At 35.9% G+C, this 20778-nt stretch overlaps 1 pseudogene; it reads left to right on the top strand.

Annotated features, from left to right (window-relative positions):
* The first annotated feature begins 927 nt into the window (after nucleotides 1-927).
* LOC113102588 (DNA (cytosine-5)-methyltransferase 3A-like) overlaps nucleotides 928-20778 on the top strand; it is a 38027-nt pseudogene continuing 18176 nt past the window's right edge.

Raw genomic sequence — 20778 nt, 5'->3', positions numbered from 1 at the left:
GTTCACCCAAAAATTTAAATACTGTCATTTATTCACACTCATGTCATTCACAAGCCAGTGACACTATAAGACGTTTGACATAATAGATGTCAAGCCTCAAATATGTAATATTTGAATAAAACTGTAAACGTTATTAGATTTCAGAGTTAAAAAAAAAAATAAAAAATTGGTTCACTAAGAAAGTTATAATATAAATTTTGATATAGCGCACAAGTCATTCAGATGACTGTTATGATGCTTCTTGTCAATTTTGGAGCTTCACAGCCCCCTGGTCACTACTGAATTTAATTGTCTGGAAAAGAACGGCATGGACATTCTGATAAACCTCTTTTTTTCACTGGAAGAAAAGAGTTTGGAAGTACATTACAGTACGTTAAGAATTCAGAACACAGATTATTCATTTTTTTGGTGAACTATTCCTTTAACTATAGAGTCGCCTAATTTATTGACCTCTAATCTAATTTCATGGGACTTTGGTGTCCTACTTGTAGAGAAAGCACAGTGAGGCACACATACATGGGAGTGAAGAATAAAATGTACAGATCACTTTAAAACCGCTCTGAGGAAGAAAAAGGGAAATACCATGAAGTAAAGAGTTCGTATTTCACCTCAGAGAAGGGTTTTTCGAGTCAACAATATATTATTTCTCGTGCATTAGATTGAAACATTAAATGTAATTAAGGTTGATTTCCCATGCACAATTCCCAATTATTTGAATACACACCAATGTTTTATTCACTTATCAGACATTAAGAAGTCTGTTTGGCATTATAAGTTTGAAAGCACCTCATCTTATATGAGGGCAACTTTTTATTGTGAAATGAGTGTATTATTCTGATCTTCTGAATGTGTCTTTTTATTCTGAAAATTGTATCCGAGTGCGGTTTCTTCTGATTATTGTGTTCCTTTCCACAGGGATCCTAGAGAAGGAGGGTCATCATTTTATCCCCTATTTTTCATCTTTTATTTTTATTTTCTTTTGCATTGTATTCAACAGTCACTCATTTGGCGATGCCGTCCAGCTCAGTTACCACCGCCGCCGCATTCAAGAGCTCCGACATCAACTGTGACACGAACGGAAATCAAATGGTAAGAGGTTAATGAGTCCCTGGACATTTTTAGGCTAACTACCACATCTGTCACTGAAGTGTCTTGTGTTTCGAAAGCTTTAGTTTGCATATGCCAAAACTAGAATTTTGTTAAAATGTTTGTTACAATAATTTCAAAAGTGGTGGTGACGTTATGAATCTTCATGCAACACGCAATCCTTAAACTAATATTAATGATTCTGGCATTTTTAATGTTAACTAGCATAAAGGTATGCTGGTAAAATTTGACTTAAAGCCTTTATGTATAACGCATTATAAAAGTATGCATTAATTTAATTATGCCTTGTAATACACCTTATAATGCATCGTACAATCTCATGAATAATTGTAATCACAGTTAATATATTATAACACTTTATCAGTTCATTGTTACACTATGCATTCCAAATTCAGTTATAATTATTTACAACATGATATAATATATTACAATGCACGTTATGAATAATTATAATGCATTATACCCTTTAATAACCCTTAATAATGCATTATACAAGGGTTAAGTAAAGTGTTACCGTGCGTTCATGCCATCGCGGAATTACCGTAATTATGAGATTCTACTTGCAAAATATCCTTCACATCTTTGTAGAACTCACAATTACAACTTGAAACATTTTGTGAGATCTTCCAACTTGTTCCACCTGACAGCTTCAACATCACGTAGAAACACTCGAAATGTCTGTTTATTAATTATCCTATCATTTCGTATTGTTGATTTCTTAATAATGCAAGAATATGAAGAATATTCTGAAAGAAACGAAAGCCGTACAATACAGTTTAATGTTGCTAGCACAAAGGTGAATAATTATCTAATGTTGCGCGGAATAAACTACATGTTTATAAATTTGAGTAAAAAACGTTACTTGATGTATTGTGTTTTTAAACAGATACATTTGGACAATACTATTAGTGCCATAATTCGGAGGATGTGAACAACTCAGACTAGAAAGTCCTAGTAATTGCAGTAATTATGACGTGACTTGAACACGTTATAATATTCAGCCAGTAGGAGCAACTGCTAACAGTACTTTTTACTCATTATGCGTTCATTTGTTCATAAATTTAAGTCTTAAATAGTCTTATTTGTATCTATACCAAATAGATTACTTGTTAAAGTGTTTGTTTTCCTGAATAAATGCATATTCATTCATTTTCTTGCATGATTAATTTTTTACCCATTTCCATTTTCCAGATGTCTGACACGTTTCGTATCAAAATTAAAGGGCCAGTTCACCCAAAAATGAAAATTCTGTCGTCATTTACTCACCCTCATGAAGAGCCAAACAGTTTTGGTGACTTTCATTGTATGAACAAAAGTAAAAACATATTTCTGAAAGCATCTTGTTTTTACATTTCACAGAATAACATTTTTGGGTGAACTGTCCCTTTAAGTCTCTCCTCAAATCCATCAGTACGGTATTTCATTCAGTATGATATCATGATAATTTGTCGTGATTTATTTCCATGGCGGTGACTTGCGGGGCTATCAGGTGTCACCGTAGAGGCTCTGGTCAACATAAATAGTAAACATGAGTACACTGTTATCAGAGATGGTGCCTGCTCTGTTTCGTACGAGTGTTTAGTGACGTGGGTGTTGGCTTGTGTTGGAGAGGCTGCCGTTCGCCTGATTTACGGGGGAATTCATTCTTCCCTGCCCCTGCACCCATGGACCCGCGCTACGCTCGCAGTCCTGTTGCTTGGCAACAGTTCTTGCCTTAAATAACCGGCTGCCGACAGAAATAGAGCAAGGATGTAGACAGTGTTACTGAGTTCACACAAGGCAATGTCGATTTCTGTGCACACCCTTTGTTTTTGTTTGTTTAAACACGTTGTTTGTTTATTTGTATCGTAATGAGAACATTGCGTGAGGCTAGCAGGGTTTATTAGTCATAAAATATGTGGAAAGACCTTCACACGAATAGAGTGAATGCTAACTCTCCAGAATTCAGATTTTAAATGAATAGATTAATGGAAAAATAAAAGAAATAAATATGCATCACATTTTAAATATGAATATATTTTAATAATTTAAAATATAATTTACATTTGAGTTTAATAGTGCATTTTTAAGGCATCTGTGTCTAATGCTTATCTTAGTACTTGAGGTGCTATTTGTACTCTGCTTATTTAGATTCATATCAGTTTTGTTATGCATTTAATAAGAAGAAATTCCAACGGTGTCCCGCCATCTTTCAGCCATGCTGGACTTCTCAGTAGTCATGGCAGACGGGGACAGCATCCTCATTAGCATTCTGATTTAGAGCCGGTGGTTTCATTCAGCCCAGCCCTGAAGCTGCTGCAGCGGCTACATTAGGATCATCTTTTCTCTCCCGTCCACCCTAGGGTGCTTGGCTGGACTGAGGGTGGCTATTGTTGAGGAGGGAGGACACAGTTGTGTTAAACAAAGAGAAAGTGAATAAGGGGAGAGAATGAACCACTGAATGTCTTTGTAATTGTGTCAGGAAAGAGTCCAGAGAGTTCAGCATCTCTCCACGGCTGTATCAAACCGCACTTTATCTCTGCTAAGGAAGATGCCATTCAAACACTGGCTTTTCTCATTATCTAAGTAACCTTGACGTAAGAGATGTAGAATGATATTATAAATCTTTTCATTAAAAAATTAGGTCTTGGTGTCAACTGCAATATTTTGGTGTGGTTAAGTTACTGTAAAAAAATAAATAAAAAAGGATGAACCGATATTCAAATTCTTTCCAATGCTGATAAACTGATAATTATTTTCATGTTTTGGCTGATAAAATTATAAAATGGACAATATTTAACTCTACATTTTTTAACTCTACAATTTTTTTTACATGCATAAAAAAATAATATTATATGGGACACAAAATATAGTGATATCGTATCAGTTATCGGCCGATATTAAATATTTAAAAATATGTGTATTTTTTAATTATCTGTATCAAGTTTTGGATACCAGTTTGCGGGGTTGGTAAGTTTTTTTTGGACATCTTTATTTGATCAAAAATGCAGTAAAGATAATAACATTGTGAAACGTCTTCAGCATTACAACATTATAATTTACAGTATGAAAAATGGATGTTAATTTTGAGATTAACATCACATTAACCAGTGCTAATGAATTATTAATATTTTTAAAGATTACATTCAAGTGAGCACTGGATGATAATAATATAAATGTAAAAATAGAGAAATGAGAAGGCACAAATACACTATTTTTATTATAAAAATAAATAAATAATAATACCTTTATTTTAAATAAATGCTGTTCTTTTAAAATCTCTAGAATCCTGAAAAAAATCATGGTTTCCACAAAATATTAAACACCTTTAAAAAAAAAATAAAATTTAATATAAATATAAAAAATAATAAATAATTAATTATTCTTGAGCAATTTCTAAAGGATCATGTGACACTAAATACAGAAGTAATGGCTGCTGTAATTTCAGCTTTACCATCACCGCAAAAAAAATTACAATAGAAAACAAATTAGAATTTTCCTAATATTTCACAATAATATTGTCTCTACTGTATTTTTGATCAAATAAATGCAGCCTTGGCAAGCATAAAAGACTTCGAAAAACAACTTACCAACCCCACAAACCTTTGAACATGAATCTATGAATTCTATGAATCTATCTCCAAAAAGTGAAACATAAAAAACTTAAAATAGGCTGATAACTGTACCACTATATTGTGTGTCCCTAGTAAAAAAAATAATAAAAAAATTCATATCATATATCTTATATCAGTAGAATTCAAAATTAATAAATATCTACAGTTTTCTTAAGTGTATTTGGAAAAAGTTTTGGAATGAAACGAATAATGTGACCCATGAAAATTACAATATTACAAAAATAAATAATACTTTTATTTATATTATCCATGGAACTCAAAATGGCCATGTGCCGGAGAGCTAGAATATGAGCCAGTAAGGGCTCTGGTCAAGCAATAATAGTTAATTAATGTGCATTTCTGTCTGTTTAGAATGAGAGCTCTAGAATGGACACCGTGATTATTGACGAGATGCCTTCGCTCTGCACTCCTGTCCGCAAGGTTGGACGGCCTGGCCGCAAACGCAAGCACCTCCCCGTGAGTATCCTAGAGACTGAGCTCTCAACACTCAACCAAACCACAAAACACCCAACTTCCCTTGGGATTTGGTTTATTTTCGTTTATCCACCAGGCGCTAGTTTTGGCAGTGGTAGGGAACGGGTAAACAGGCAAACATGAGGTTGCTGGTAATGACACATTTCTTTTCAATTGGACAAACTTGTGATTTGCACCTGGTGGACAACAAAACACACAAAGACTCCTATAGACTAATGCATAGTTAGTGCTTCTGGTCAAATGAAGCTATAACAAGCCCACATATGCTGAAAACTTCTCTCTCAGTGAGAGAAACTTGCTTTAGGCAATGTTAAGTTCAAAACTTTCCAACATGAAAGATGTTTCTGACTTATGAACTAAAATGTTTTTTTTTTTGCAGAGCAGAAAGACAGTTTTAATGTGTTAGAAGCTCTATGCACAGAAACTTATGCTAGAAGCTTCAATGCTCAGGATTGTCAGTTTAGAGCTTCTGAAACCTGAGCCATATTTTGAAGGTAATCTCTTGACTTGAGCCTAGCAAAATCCCCCAATGCAAGGAAACTAAAAACCCCACAAGGGTGCGTTTCCCAAAACCAAATATCATCGCAAGTTCTGTCATTATCAATAGAGTTCAATGAAACTTGTTTCCCTGGTCAGCTAATGATGATTTTGGGAAACATGTTCATTGACTGTGATTTAATTTTTGTGGTGAATCTTAGCCTCCAATAAAAGTCTGGCAGTGTCAGCAAGTGTTGATTGCATTTCTACACGGCTCTTACACCTCATGTGTACGGAAGAACCAATAAGACTGATGAAATTTGAACACAGTTTCATTATAAGTGTGTGCAAACTGGCAGATTAAAATCCTTTCACGCCACTGAGCACCACTCACATAGGTGTTCACTAAAGTACATATTCTTCCAAAATGGTTGTTTATATACTTACTGACTTCACCCTAGGCTGGATGATTTGATGCATTTTTCAATGATAAGTTTGTATTTTGTGACCAATCTATGTTTCACATAGATAAAATATAATTATGGCGTCAATTCAATGCCACATATTCTTGCAAAAGAATTGAAGTATTGCAAAACAAAATAAAGATTTGCACATGAAAATAAAAGCCATGCATGTTTTAAACCTATTGAATAAGTGCATGCCTCTGCTCAACAATGGTGCCTTGATCAGTTGTAATCTGCATCTCGGACCGATGACGTAACTTCCAGGGAGACATGTCCAGGCAGTGCCATCTCAAGGGGGGTGCGAGGCCCTGTGCAAAGTTGACGTATGAGGACCTCTGCAATTTTGTGTGTGTGTTTGTGTGTGTGTGGGTGGGTTGCTATAGTAACGAACGCAACTTTAACAGCATCTGATCGATTGTGATGCCATGCTCACTGACAAGCTTGCACATGCACATGCACAAACTCATAAGAACTGTAAGATCGTAATCAATTTACACTATTTGAAAATAATATTGTGCACATTCGTCTAATAGTCGAAATCGCAAATATCTCGTCACATTCATTTATGAATTACATGAATCATGATTGCATATTATCAATTCAAAATGGTGAAATTTCATAAAAAGTTTGCACCACTAGATAGATATTACTGTCGGTCGCTGAACATTTCTATCGTAAAACAGTTTTAATATAGTACTACTTACACAACTCTCAATAGCCGTTTTTCCACTGTTGGGCCAAAAGCGGGGCGTGCTAATGCGTGCCAGGGCCAGTCACGTTTCCACTGTCATTTCCGGTGCTTGATCATGCCTCGTCAGTGCTTCCTCTGTTTTTTGGCCCGACGAAAATCTTGGGTCAAAGTGGGCCAGCTGGGGCTAGAGGGGTGGTTATGAACAAAGGCAGAGTTTCTCCACGTCTGGAGAGTGTCAGCACCGCGGATCATTTCATAAAGCATACAGCTATAACACTAGCATTAAAAACTTTTTTAAATAAGTTGAGCCCAAAGCTCACTTTTAGTCAGCAGCGAGTGTTTGAAATAATTTGATCCGATGTGGATTATAATCACCATACAAGGCAGAAATATTTATAAGCGATGCAAAAGACTATGCACGCTAGGCATTAACGTTACCATAGTAAACATGGTAAATATGACCACTTGGAGAAATCAGACGACACCTTCTTAATCTCTATCACAATAGTGTATTTATTTAGTAATTCATATAATCTGTCATAAGTCTCGTCTCGAGAGTTTAGCTCCACGTAGCCTATGTCATAAAGATATAATAATGGTTTTTGTTCGGGAGCTTTTATAAAAATAGAGATATTATCATTCATTCTAAATGTGACGGCTACTGTGGCTACAAATAAACAGACACAGACTCGACTGAATAAGCAAGCTATTTTCATAACGTTAAAGCGTTAAAAATGAATAAATGAAATAAGAGTTAAATTTATTTCTGTGTGACTAATTTTTAGTCCTAATAAATTAATTAATTACGATCAATGTATCACTTATTCTATAGTAAAACATTGATACTTTTTAATTTAAATATTTAACAAAGCATGCAAACAAATGGCCGCTTTTTACTTATTAGTTTTCTGATAACTTCTCTTTGTTGGTGAAATGAAGGGGTTGTATGACGTTGTTCTGAGGGGTGTGTAAAGGGCGGGTTTTGGTGAAGCGCAGCGAAGCTTCAGGCTCGACTTTGGAAAGTTTAACTTTTAAAACTTTTTGTCATCCTAACAACTAACAGCATTACTCTTTCTTATATACAGAGTCTTAAAATGTCTATAAGCTATGACTATTTTAGTCTTTCAAAGGACAAAATGGGTGAAAAACAAGACATAAACTACAGGCCAGGAGCGAGGTCAGGAGCGAGGCCCTCCAGAGGCGTAAGGCCCTGTGCGGTCGCACACTTGGCACAGCCCTTGCGACGCTACTGTGTCCAGGACCGGACCTCAAAATAAAAGTAGCCTTTCAAATAAATTAGTTGCTATGGCCATAGAAATATATGTTGCAAAATCATTGCTTTTGCTCTTTTTCATTTATATTTAAATACAAATCAAATAAGTTATAAAAAATAAATAATGCATTGAATATTTTTGAATGTTAAGATATAAAATATATGTGGCATTGAATTTACTCCGTGTTCTTGGCTACAACTTATTGTACAGTCTGTCATGAAACATTGAACACATTGCACATTCTTCCGTCCATCTTGTGGAACTTGAGAACACAAGTTCAGAATGACGCATCTGGTGCTTTTTGTACAGTGTTTGATCAGCTTGGTCAATGCTGAATTGTGGCTGGTTGCTTGGCTACAATTGACCATTTGGACAATTACTTCCTGGTTTTAGATAAGCCAGCTCAGTCATTTCCGGTCAACTACACTATGCCGTAAAGGGAGCGTCCTTTGCGTGGTTTCTCTACCTAATTCATTCACAATTTGGAGAAAAGTTTTGTTTGTCTAAAATGACCAAACGTCTACGTATACCATTTCAGGAAAGATAAACACGAATTAAAAATTTACGTGAGGGAATCCATTAAATCATGCCGCGAGTTATTGCTATGATTGACAGTGGCTACGGAATGAATCATCTAACGAGCTTATGTCAAAATAAATTATTAAGTGATTCAGACTAACAAAACTACAGCAGCAACAAGTCTTTGAATAAAACTTAATGTAGTTTTTAAAATAAATCTTAACATTCAAAAATATTCAATGCATTATTTATTTTTTATAACTTATTTGATTTGTATTTAAATTTAAATAATTCAGCATTATAGGCTGTTGTCTGGACTTATTTATTTATTTAAATGACAATTAATTTATTCTGCTGCCATCTCGTAGCTATAACAGTAATTTCATTTTCATCTCAAAAAGTCTTTGTTTTGCCGTTATACGTTTTTTGACACGTTTCTTCATGTCGTCTTCATGAATTAGAAAGTGAACCTTTAATAATGTAAATTTTACAAACGTTGAGAAATAATAAATGCTTTATATTGTTGTATGATTTTAAAAAATGTTTTCATGAATTAAGAGGTTTATTATCTAGAGTACCATTGCGATGTCGTTTAGGAGATTAGCATAACTGCCTAAACAGTTACGATAGTGTTTATTTGTCCAGTTATGTGTCTGGGTACTTTCCTGGGATTACCAGACTGCATATAAAATTATATGTTATTTAATAACATGAAACTGTATTTTAATTCCGCTATCATTATGTACGGTATTGCAATTGTTTTGTTTCTCAGTTTCTGATAAGAATGAGGCAGGAGAGATTTCTGTGAGAGTCTCTACCTATATATAGCACATATAAAATGAGCTTCGCCGGAAGATTGCGAGCTGGCTTATCTTTATCCGGAAGTTCTAAATAGAGCTCCGTGCATATGGTCCATTTATTGTACAGTCTGGCACAAAACACTAAACACATCAAATCTGAAGTGAACTTTAACCTGTATGGTGATTCGATTCCTAGTTTTGGTGCTTTTCGGAGAGTGTGCGGCCGGCTTTGTCTGTGCTCAATTGTGGCTTGATGTCTTAGCTAAAATATATCTTACAGTGTGATATGAAATACATTACAACCGCTTTGTCTGTGTCTTTGAGACCACATTACTGGTTGTTTTGCACCTTAATGATAAACAGCGCAGGGCCATTGTTAGGTAGGAGTATGTCCTCGGTCATGGGACCGCACTATAGATTATCTTTCTCACTGAGCCCTAAAGAGATGTCATAAAACCTTTGCCCTGTGAATATCGGGAGAACGTCAGTTCTTTTACACGTCCAGTCCCTGGTAAACATCCCCCTTTCTCTGGAGCCAGTATTCCTGTTTTTTGAAAATAATCTGCGCTCTTGCATAATTAATCCAGAGAGGGCATGTCAGGGCATGTGGATGTTCGGTTGCCCCACATCCTCTCCTGCCTTCCCCTGAGGACTTTCTGATTGTATTATCCTCCTATCCCATTCCTTCAACAGGTAATTGCGGTCCTGCGAGGAGAGCGATGTCTTACTCTGTGAAATGTAAGCCTTGTGAAGACAGATAGAATAATGTTTGTGTCATCTCTCGTAGAGGTGCTGACTGCTGATGTGGAGGACTTTGTTAGCATTCTATGTTTGACTGCCTCTCTGAAACGGTTTGGATTTGTGAAGCCGCCTGGGGAAGACGAGGCTCTAAGTGACGTATCAAGAGTGATGACTGGGACTTTTTTGCCTTTATTTTTCATCTTGAACAGTAATAGCATTGTTTTCCACAGTGTATTTTTAGACAAGGAAGTTGGACTTACAAACAACCCCGCTCCATTCTTATTCTAAACTTTTGTGCAGCAGATGGGCGAATTTTTTTCTAGGTCATAAGGACGGTGCTAATATCAAAGCATAACACATTGTTTTCATCACTGGACTGCAGGCAATGCCGTTGTTTCATGGTTTTCCAGGGTTAGGTTTTTATATTTTTTGAAGACAACATGCATTTTTCATGTAAAATTTGCAATTCCAATGCTTGGGTGAGGTGGGTGCCAGGGCATTGTAAAATTCTGTCATCATCTACTTGCCCTCATGGTGATCCAAACCTGTATGACTTTCTATACTTTGTGGAACATAAAAGAAGACATTTTGAAAAAGGCAGGTTTTTTTCCATCCATACAATGGAAATCAGTGAGCACCAAAATTGTTTAGTTACCAACATTTTACAAAATATCTTATTTTATGTTCTACAGAATGAAAGATTATACAGGTTTGTATAAGTGGTTGTTGTGACTGTTCAGGGCTCAATGCTAAGGATTATTATAATTTGCACAGTCAGGCCAATGGTTCAAATTATTACTTGCCCTGACAATATTTCCCTGCCACAAAACAAATTTAATAGTTCCCTTGAACATTGTTTTTGGATCTACGTTATCTTATTTTGAATAAATAAGCCAAATTTTAGATAGAAATTCAGTTTTACAATTCTCCATTTCAATTTCAATACAACAGCCAAAACTACTGACAATTATAAAGTTCAATCAAGTGAACAGTCAGTAAATAAGAATAAAATGAACAAATTACAAGCAATAACACCCACTGATATTAGAAACAAAGATACAAATTAAATGATTTAGGACTTGATTTATGTTTGCAGGTGTTCAGATACAGAAATTGAATAATCACATATAAAATAACATTTCCATATTCTTTCACTTTTGCACCTTTATGTTTCATAGCCATTTAAAAAAATGTAATCATGAATTGATCCAAAAAAAGTTATTTAAATGGGTCATATGAACCCATAAAAAGAACATTATTTTGTGTATTTGGTGTAATGAAATGTGGTTTGTGGTTTAAGGTTCAAAAAAACACATTATTTTCCACATACTGTACATTATTGTTTCTCCTTTATGCCCCGCCTTCTGAAATGCATAATTGTTTTTTTACAAAGTTTATCGTTCTGAAAAGTGAGGTGTGCTCTGATTGGCCACCTATCCAGTGTGTGTGATTGGCTGAATAACTAAAGCCTGTGACAGAAATGTTATGCCCCTTGCAGTACTGTGATGCATGTCCCGGTCAGAACACAAGACAAAAACTATATCAACCATTACAAACGGGCCATTTTTTAGCATCCAGTGGCGACATAATTACAGATTATAATGATTTATACTGTCTTTTACATGTGTTGCATCATGCTGCATAAACATAAAACCATGTCTACATTTGTGATCAGAGAAATGACAACCAACAAGCGCTGCTTGCAAAAACTCGCGTTTGAGTCATCAGTGGAAATTCTTTAAATATATAAACTTACTTACAGACTGTGAGTCAGAAGAGCCAGCATTGTAGTCTTCTCTTTCAGGATCTGGAAAACAGTTCTCCATAAAATGTGCTGCACACATCTGAATATTTGGGTTGAACTGTTCTGGAACAATGTTATAAATACAACTTAACCACTGATTTCTAGTTGTGTCCTCTTTTGGAAGAACAAACAAAGTAGTTTTGCTTTCACAACAAAACAGTTCAGTCCACAACATGGCTCCGGCAGCATCAGTGAGAATCAAAGTTACTCCTTCTTTATTTGCATGAACATTTTGGCGGCATTTTGTAAATCTTCCAACATAGTGACATAGACATGTGGGGGCGTGTTTAAACGAGGCATTTTATTAATGCATGGATGAGTCTAAACTTTTATTGAGAATATCTCTTTGGGTTATAGACTTTAGTCTTTGCAACTTTAGGGATCTTATCTTTTTACGAACAGCTTATAACAATCCAAAGAGAAAGAAAAACTTGAAATCGCATCATATCGCATATCGCATTAAAACTGCATGATTTCAAAATGTGAAGCAAAAACAGAATGGTCTGTCTTTAGCTTTGTGAAATCGTACTACATAAAACACCCCAGCCTCTCAACGCAGTCTGGCTTCTCGCGCACATGCTAAGCAGGTGGTTGGATTCGATGAGTGATTTATGTGAAGGTTAAAGATTAATCACTTTGACTACAGGATGTATAGTCATACAGCACAGGGCCTTTGTGTAGTTGAGGTGGCGTGATGGCATTTTTATTCTTCTAGATGGTACCATATAATATTTTTAAGAAATTATTTTGTATTAGTCTTATACATCAATGATGCAGTAAAAATTGATGTATAATGTATAATATCAAAATGTCTATTTCAATTTCTTTTGTTTTGTTGAAAATTCACAGGGAAAACAAAAATAGAATATACAAAAATATATATATTTAAAATATATTAGATATAACTACATTTTAAGATATATTAGTAATAAAATATATATAAAAATATATTATAATAAAACAAAGTAGTTATTTTGATTTTGAAAAAAAAATCACATTACTGTTTTTTACTGTATTGTGTGCTTTATTTTAAGTGTTTTAAAGTTATTTGATAGTGATTTGTGAGGAACAAAACAAATTTAAGACTTTACTCGCTTAAAATCTGTGAGCTTTATCTGTTGTTACCGTATCGTTAAGTGAAAAACAAATGAGTGTGTTGTGAGCAATTTCTAAGTATTATTGTTAATTAAAATTAAAACCAGAACTATAAATAAAAAAACAAAAAATAAATAAATATAAAATAAAAATGAAAACCATAAGCTGAAAGAAAAATACTTAAACTTAAAAACCCCTTTGAAGTAGAAATATTAAACACAAAAACACAAAGTGACAAAAGCACAAAACAAATTACTAAAACTTAAATTAAAATAAAACAATAATAATATAGGGATAGCTAATTTAAAATATTAATAAATAGTTTATAAGTGATAGTTAAAAAACACTGCCAACATTTTTAAACTAGATCTGATTATTGAATATATATATATATATATATATATATATATATATATATATATATTTATATATATATATATATATATATATATATATATATATATATATATATATATTTATATATATATATATATATATATATATATATATATATATATATATATATATATATATATTAGGGCTGTCACTTTTAGTTCGAAAATCGATTGCACAATCGATCGGACCAACCAAAAAAAGTTTCGAAAATGAAAATAGGGAATCGATTTTAACCAAATATGTACACTATTAATTTTAAAATAATTCAACAATTAAAAAATATAGATGTAACAAAACTTACAAACAAGCAGAGAAAGAAAATAAAGAATCCGAAAGTGCAGTATGCCTTGCGGAAGCTAGACAGAAAACCAGCAATTTTATGCACCAGTGACGTCGAAAGCGACCTCTTATGCTGCGTTCACACCAAACGCGAATAGAGTGTCTGGCATGAATGATTTCAATGTTAAGTCAATGTAAAGACTTACACGCCGCTTCTGGAGGTCTCGCGGCATGGTAGATGTGAATTCGCCTCATTCACGCATCTAGTTACAGGAGATTCTGAGTTATAAAAAGGACCATTGCAAGCTGACCGGCTTTTGTGGTGGAAAAATGGCAGTAATACCCCCACCTTGCGGAGCTGTACCTGAGCGTCCCTGGGACATCAGTGCGGTCGGAGCGCGTCTTCTCAGCAGCTGGACATATAGTGAATAAAAAACGCTCTGCTCTTTTACAATCGATTCAATGAAAACTTATGTCTTAAAAATCGAAAATCGATTTTAACCAAATATGTACACTATTAATTTTAAAATAATTCAACAATTAAAAAATATAGATGTAACAAAACTTACAAACAAGCAGAGAAAGAAAATAAAGAAATCCAAAAGTGCAGTATGCCTTGCGGAAGCTAGACAGAAAATACCAGCAATTTTACGTGCCAGTGACGTCGAAAGCGACCTCTTACGCTGCGTTCACACCAAACGCGAATAAGTGTCTGGCATGAATGATTTCAATGTTAAGTCAATGTAAAGACTTACACGCCGCTTCTGGAGGTCTCGCGGCATGGCAGATGTGAATTCGCCTCATTCACGCATCTAGTTACAGGAGATTCTGAGTTATGAAAAGGACCATTGCAAGCTGACCGGCTTTTGTGGTGGGAAAAATGGCAGTAATACCCCCACCTTGCGGAGCTGTACCTGAGCGTCCTTGGGACATCAGTGCGGTCGGAGCGCGTCTTCTCAACAGCTGGACATATAGTGAATAAAAAAACGCTCTGCTCTTTACAATCGATCAATGAAAACTTATGTCTTAAAAATCGTGGTTACAAAAAAGTGACAGCCCTAAATTAATATATATATATTTTTTTACACTGTCAGTTTCTCTTGAAGGCACACAAAGCAAAGACCTCAGGAGACTTGAAATGTGGCATCATATGGGACACGTTGAATGATAATTGTGTAGTTTATGTAGCTTTAAAGCTCTACTCTTTATGTCCATACTGCAGTAATAGTAAAGTAGAAGTAGTTATTTATTGTGCTATTTTTCTGTTTCCTTGTAGACAGATCCATAGCAAAATTGTACTCACATTTCACTTAATATGTAGGAAGAGCTTCCGTATCTTCTTTGTTTCTGATTAGATTAGATGGTTCAGATAGGTAGATTAGATGTCAACACAAGGACATCGGAAATGGCCTTAGACTGAGCAGACGAAAGACGAGGCCTAGACTGCAAATGAAAGATTTGACTTTTTACTGCAACTCGGGTCTTCCTCTTTAATTTGTGCTCTGTGATTCATAACCACTTTGAAGTAAGTAAAGGTATATGGTTGTTATTATCAGGAACCCTTCTGGAAAAGCAGTTTCTATAAAAAGCGGGGGTGCTTTAATGACAGTGTTATTAAAATCCTCATCCTCTACCTTGTTAGAGCGATGTTACAAGATGATGCAATTCTGAAAATAAAATTTCAGGGTTTCATGCACTGTTAGCACAGGCACTGAATCTACTGCATCATGGAAAATCCCTAACAAAAACCTATGATGACAAAACACCTTCTAATTTGCGTCATCTTCACTGGCTGCATGCAAAACATAAACATACAGAGCAAACAGTGTCGTATGCAGGAATTAATGATGCCTTTAATGACTCACAAGATTTGAATCAGTCTAATTAATTACCGTTTGCTTAAGACGTCAAGGCGGTTATTGAATGACATCTGATTATTTGACTTTGTGTCGTTATAGACGCATATAAAAAATGGTACTTTAAAATATTAAATATTACATATGTACTAGAGTGGAAAATAAATATTTATTTCTGTATTCATTTTAACCTTCTGGTGCTTATTTTTCAGTGTGTAAGTTAAGTATGTTTTTTTTCAAATATATTGAGTTCTGTTTTTTGGGCTTTTTGTTTTTGCATGTTGACATTTGTAGAGTTATGAAGCTTATTATTATTACAAAAGAGGATTGTTATGGTAAATTTGGTTCATTGTGTGTCGGAGGGCATATTTAATTAAATATTGAATCTATTGTGCTTGAATCTATTAATCTAGAGCTTCTGATTAATAATAGGTTGTAGATGCATGACTGTCCAATCTGATTATGAAATTTTCTGCTGCAGGTGGAGTGTTACGGGCCAGTGGATCAGCTGGTGGGCGTGGCTAAGCAGCAAAAAGGGGTGGAGCCCCAGTCGTCTTTGCAGTCCCAGAATGGAGATGTTGAGAGGCATGAGAACAAATCGTGTGAAGGTCGCCACCCCACACTGGACAAGAATTCTGCAGAAAACGGGCTCCCACGCCAGTCGGGCTGTCACGCCGAGTCGGCCTCTGATTCAAGCCTGAGCCCATCCCTGGAGAACGGATTTGTCTCCAGCCAGGACTCCGAGAAATATGAAGAGGAGACACTGCCAACTCTGCCTCACAAGAAACGAGGGAGACGGAAACTGGAGCGGCCGACTAAATGTGAGTTATGCTCAGCCTTCCTTGCATCATGTTTCACAGCTGTCTGCTCACTGAGCCACTCGTGGGGCCCAAGGCCAAGAACGTGTCATTGTGATGAAAAAATGCAGTATTTAGTCACAAAACAAGTGGGATTGTAAAATGGTTTTGAAGGCTTTGCTGCTACTAATAACTTGAAGGACAAATTATTAGTGTTAAATGAGTACATTAATATGTAAATTAGAGTAATTAATTACGCTGCCAAAAATCAAATTTGCAAACAAAAGACACCAGCCTCCCGCTCTGTGTACAGAAGCGATTTGGCAAGATTCTATCTCCAGCAGCATTTGGTTTTTCCAATAAGGTCAATCCAATCACCCTTGCCACATATCCAACGTTTTCCAACATATATTCTTTTTTCAGTACCATTCATCACTACAAAACTGTTCTGAATGTTTGTCTTTACACACAGTGTAAAGTCAGTCAGTACAAATTTAAGCTTTTTATTTTATTTTATTTTAGTTATGAGACATAAGCAGCACAGAACACACATCTAGAACATCTAGAACTTCTCTCACCAAGGGAACTTGGAGTATTTTTTGAAGAAATCCATCCAAGCAAGTTTTAAAATAAATAAAAATATTCTGTTATAGTCTTTTCTTTAGTATTTCTAAAAATTGATAAGAACCTTCAAACCTAATTGAAACTGTTTAGAGCAGCATCTACACAAATGCTGAAATCTAATAATTACACACGTGCCTATTAGTGATGCGTGGGTCGTCTCTTAACCCGCGGGCCCTGCGGGTAAACCCGCTGGTTGGGTCGGGGCGGGTAAAGAAATTGGCACTTTATTTGCGGGGCTAGTTGGGGCGGGTCATTAAATTTTTTTTAAAAACATCCATTTTATTTTGTGTGCAATTTAGTGGTGGAAATTTGGATTCTTTCAAGAGATTCGCTCATCTTCAGTTCGTTCACCAAAATGATTCGTTCAGATTCGTTCACTGATTTGTTCAGAGACCATTTCTTTATAGCTATGTCACAAATATGCCAGCAAGTGGCAAAAAAGAGTGTTTTATGTGTTATGTCTTAAGACAACGTACGTATTTACTTGTTACAAAAACTGATTTGGCTTTATTAAAATGTGTGCATAATCGCATTAAATAAATAGTCTAAATAAGTTGTCCAGGTGAACAAAGCACGAGGTTTTCTTGCATATTTAACATTTTAATTGTTTGGTCAGACAGTTCATATATAATATATTCACATTAATAAATCGGGGATTAAACGTGGAGTTATGTTCTATATGCTAAATATGAAAACATGCATATATGCACTGTACCTATAACTGCGCTTTGTATCTGCTGATTGCTGATCGATCGGTAGACAAAGCGGTGTCTCTTCTGGCAGCCTGCCTTGATTGGGTGCAGTGCATGGGAGACAGCAGGTCTGTGTTGTGGCCACTCTCTCAGTGGGGGCCGTGCCAGGTGCATGGCACAATGCCCTCAGCACTGATCCTACATCAGTCTCCCTTAACCCACTTTATGGCGATAGATGCCAAACATGTAGACCAATGTAAAATGCTATAAAGTCTAGACAGTCAATTTATAATTGGAAATCCAGTAAAACGTCATATACCAAATAAACAAAGTATGTGCTGTTTGCTAGCACTGCTAACAATGCTATCGTCACAGCGTAGGTCAGACAAAGATGAAGGAGATGTTGATCTCAGAACAGCATTTATTGACAAAGTAAATAAAAGTAAAAATAAGGAAATGCGGCAGCTAAAACCCATATGTTTATACAAAAACGACAATATGATGAAGAATTAAATACACAATGCACTAAGGAGTTGAACAAGGGATAGGTGGGAACATAATGACAACCAGCTAGACACAGTGATAAGAGAGGAAACAGGATATAAACTACAGACAAACACAACAGAACAAAACCTCGACAAAAATAAGAGTCTTTGACCAATAAACTGTGATAGCTATAAAGGTGCATTTACATGAAACATGAAAACATGATAATATTTTTACATTTTTTTCACCCTCAGGGCATCCAAAATCTAGGTGATTTTATTTTCTTCAGTAGAACAGTAAAGATTTTTAGCTCTGACAATACCCTTGGCTCCTGACAGTAAAGCATGTAAAGTGAATAAAAATGGTCTTAAACAACTCACCTTGGTGCTCGTATCAGTGGCTCACCAGTTTCCTCAGTGAAGTGTTGTGTTGGAGGAACTGGAACGTTGTAAGAGTTGGCAAAAACAATGGTTTCACAGGATTATTTTCTTGCATAGACCTCGATATATATTGCCAGAAGCCACAGATATTCTGTGTAGCCTGATATGCTTTTTTGACTGTCAAATTGACAGTTAGGCATTGGACTAGGACCACGGTTTAAGCTAAAAATTGACTTTACTGTTCTGCTGGAAAAATAATCACCTACATCTTGGATGGCCTGAGATTGAGTAAATAAACAGCAAATGGGGTTCCGTATTCTGTTAAAACAGGTCTTGTTGCTTCCAGTTCAAGTGTTTTGTATGTGCTCTGCTTAATGGACATTTAAATGGCTCATTCGCCCACACATGTCTCAAATGATGCACTTGATAAGGACTTGCGGACTTGTAGCCTGCCCCGTATGGTGTGCCAGTTGTCATTTTAGGTTTCAGAATGGTGTTCACAAGCTCCACCTTTGTGGCCACTCTGTGCCCTTGTTGAAGCCTTTTGTTGGGCTCTCACTAGTGTGAACTTTACAGCAGACAGTTATCCAGCAGTAAATGTGGCAAAGTGTAGACGCTGAGGTGTAATAATTATCACATTTCTTTGTAAGCTCTTTTAATATCCAATTACAAGTGATATTCATTTGCAATAAATAAAAGATGCAATTTCAACTGGTTGAGTGAAAGATGACAGTTGTTTTGAGTGAATTAAGCCTTTAACAAACTCACATTTAAAGAGTACTCCACCTGTAAGGATCCCCCTAGTGTTCCTGTTCTAGAGTACCGATTGATTGTATACAGTTGTTCAGTTCTAGAGGTGTGAAGAGGGAACTCTTGGGTCCTGATTAGTGTGTTTTGCTGAGCTCAGTCCATTCCAACAACAAAGCTGCCTTAAAGTCACTACCTCTGTTTGCCAGACTTCACTAACCTGACACTAACCGCTAAAAGATAATTGCACCTAGAAGCTGTTTGTCAATAATTAGCTCAATCCCACCAAACATTTAATTGAATCATGAACTCTGTGTAGTCAAAAAGATCCATTTTGCTTTGACTGACAGAGGATGGGCAAGTACAGCCGTACCTGTGTCATTTTTATACCTCTACCTCGAGGGCACAGGATGGATTTCAGTCCAGTGAAGGAGAAATGGACGCTCTAAACATGCAGGCTGGCATGTGCTTAAACTGGCACACTGGAGGCTTGATGGGCACAGTGTGCCAACCACGCTCAGAAACCCAGTGACCTTGGCAGTCTCGGTGGAATGAACCCCTTCCTCACCGTACAGACAGATTGCTTATTTCCGTCGAACGACAGTGAAAAGAGGAAGAGACAGAAAGATGCAGCGAGAGAGGATTTGCACATGCTCTAAATGTGAAGAGGACTCGCGGGTCAAAGCCTTTTGTTTTGGCTGGGTGTGTGTGCTGCTTCACTGGCAGGCTTTTGATGGCTCTTGTGAAGAAAACAAGCTCTCAGGTTTTCCCCGCGGCCTCTCAGTGCTCAAGTGTTGTGATGTGGCTGGGTGATGGAGCTTTGATAGACTTCAAACAGATCTTCTTTAGGCTAGTGGGTTATTAAAATGGGTGCTGTCTACTTCTTTTGGCTTCATGTCAACATAGTGACGTTATTCATTTATGCCGTGACAGACTGCCTGTAAGCCTGGTCTAAATCTCACAGATCTATTTATATGAAGATGTCCTGTTCATCATTTATACTTAAAGATTAGAAAAATTAGGTATTTAGGATTCTTTCATGCACTAATTTAAATATTACCGTTATTAAAAAAAGCTGTTGTAAGTTTACAATTATAGTACAGATAGAACAGCTGGCTCCAGTATTATCATGATGGGCAGTAACATATGCATTATAGATCTCAATTATATTTTTTAAATTGTAACATTTTGGTGTCACACATAAAGAAACCATGTTATATGTAAGTACATATTGCCCTGTGGCAATTTTCACAGCACATATGTAGTATATGTGCTAACAAGTCTTTTCGATAGTGATTGACTGACATTAATACGCAGTTTCTAAAGTTCTCCAAGACTTTAATTTAGTAACACGAAGACCTCGAGCTAAAACGGGCCAGCTTCCTGCTGCTTTTGGCTTCTTAGCTTTTTATTTAAACTCTTTTACAAGTAAACAACTGCACACAATTGAGAATAGTTTAT

Source organism: Carassius auratus, unplaced genomic scaffold (assembly GCF_003368295.1).
Source record: "Carassius auratus strain Wakin unplaced genomic scaffold, ASM336829v1 scaf_tig00217741, whole genome shotgun sequence".
Taxonomy (NCBI): domain Eukaryota; kingdom Metazoa; phylum Chordata; class Actinopteri; order Cypriniformes; family Cyprinidae; genus Carassius; species Carassius auratus.
Note: the sequence above shows the minus strand (reverse complement) of the source record. Positions and strands in the feature narration are given on the sequence as shown.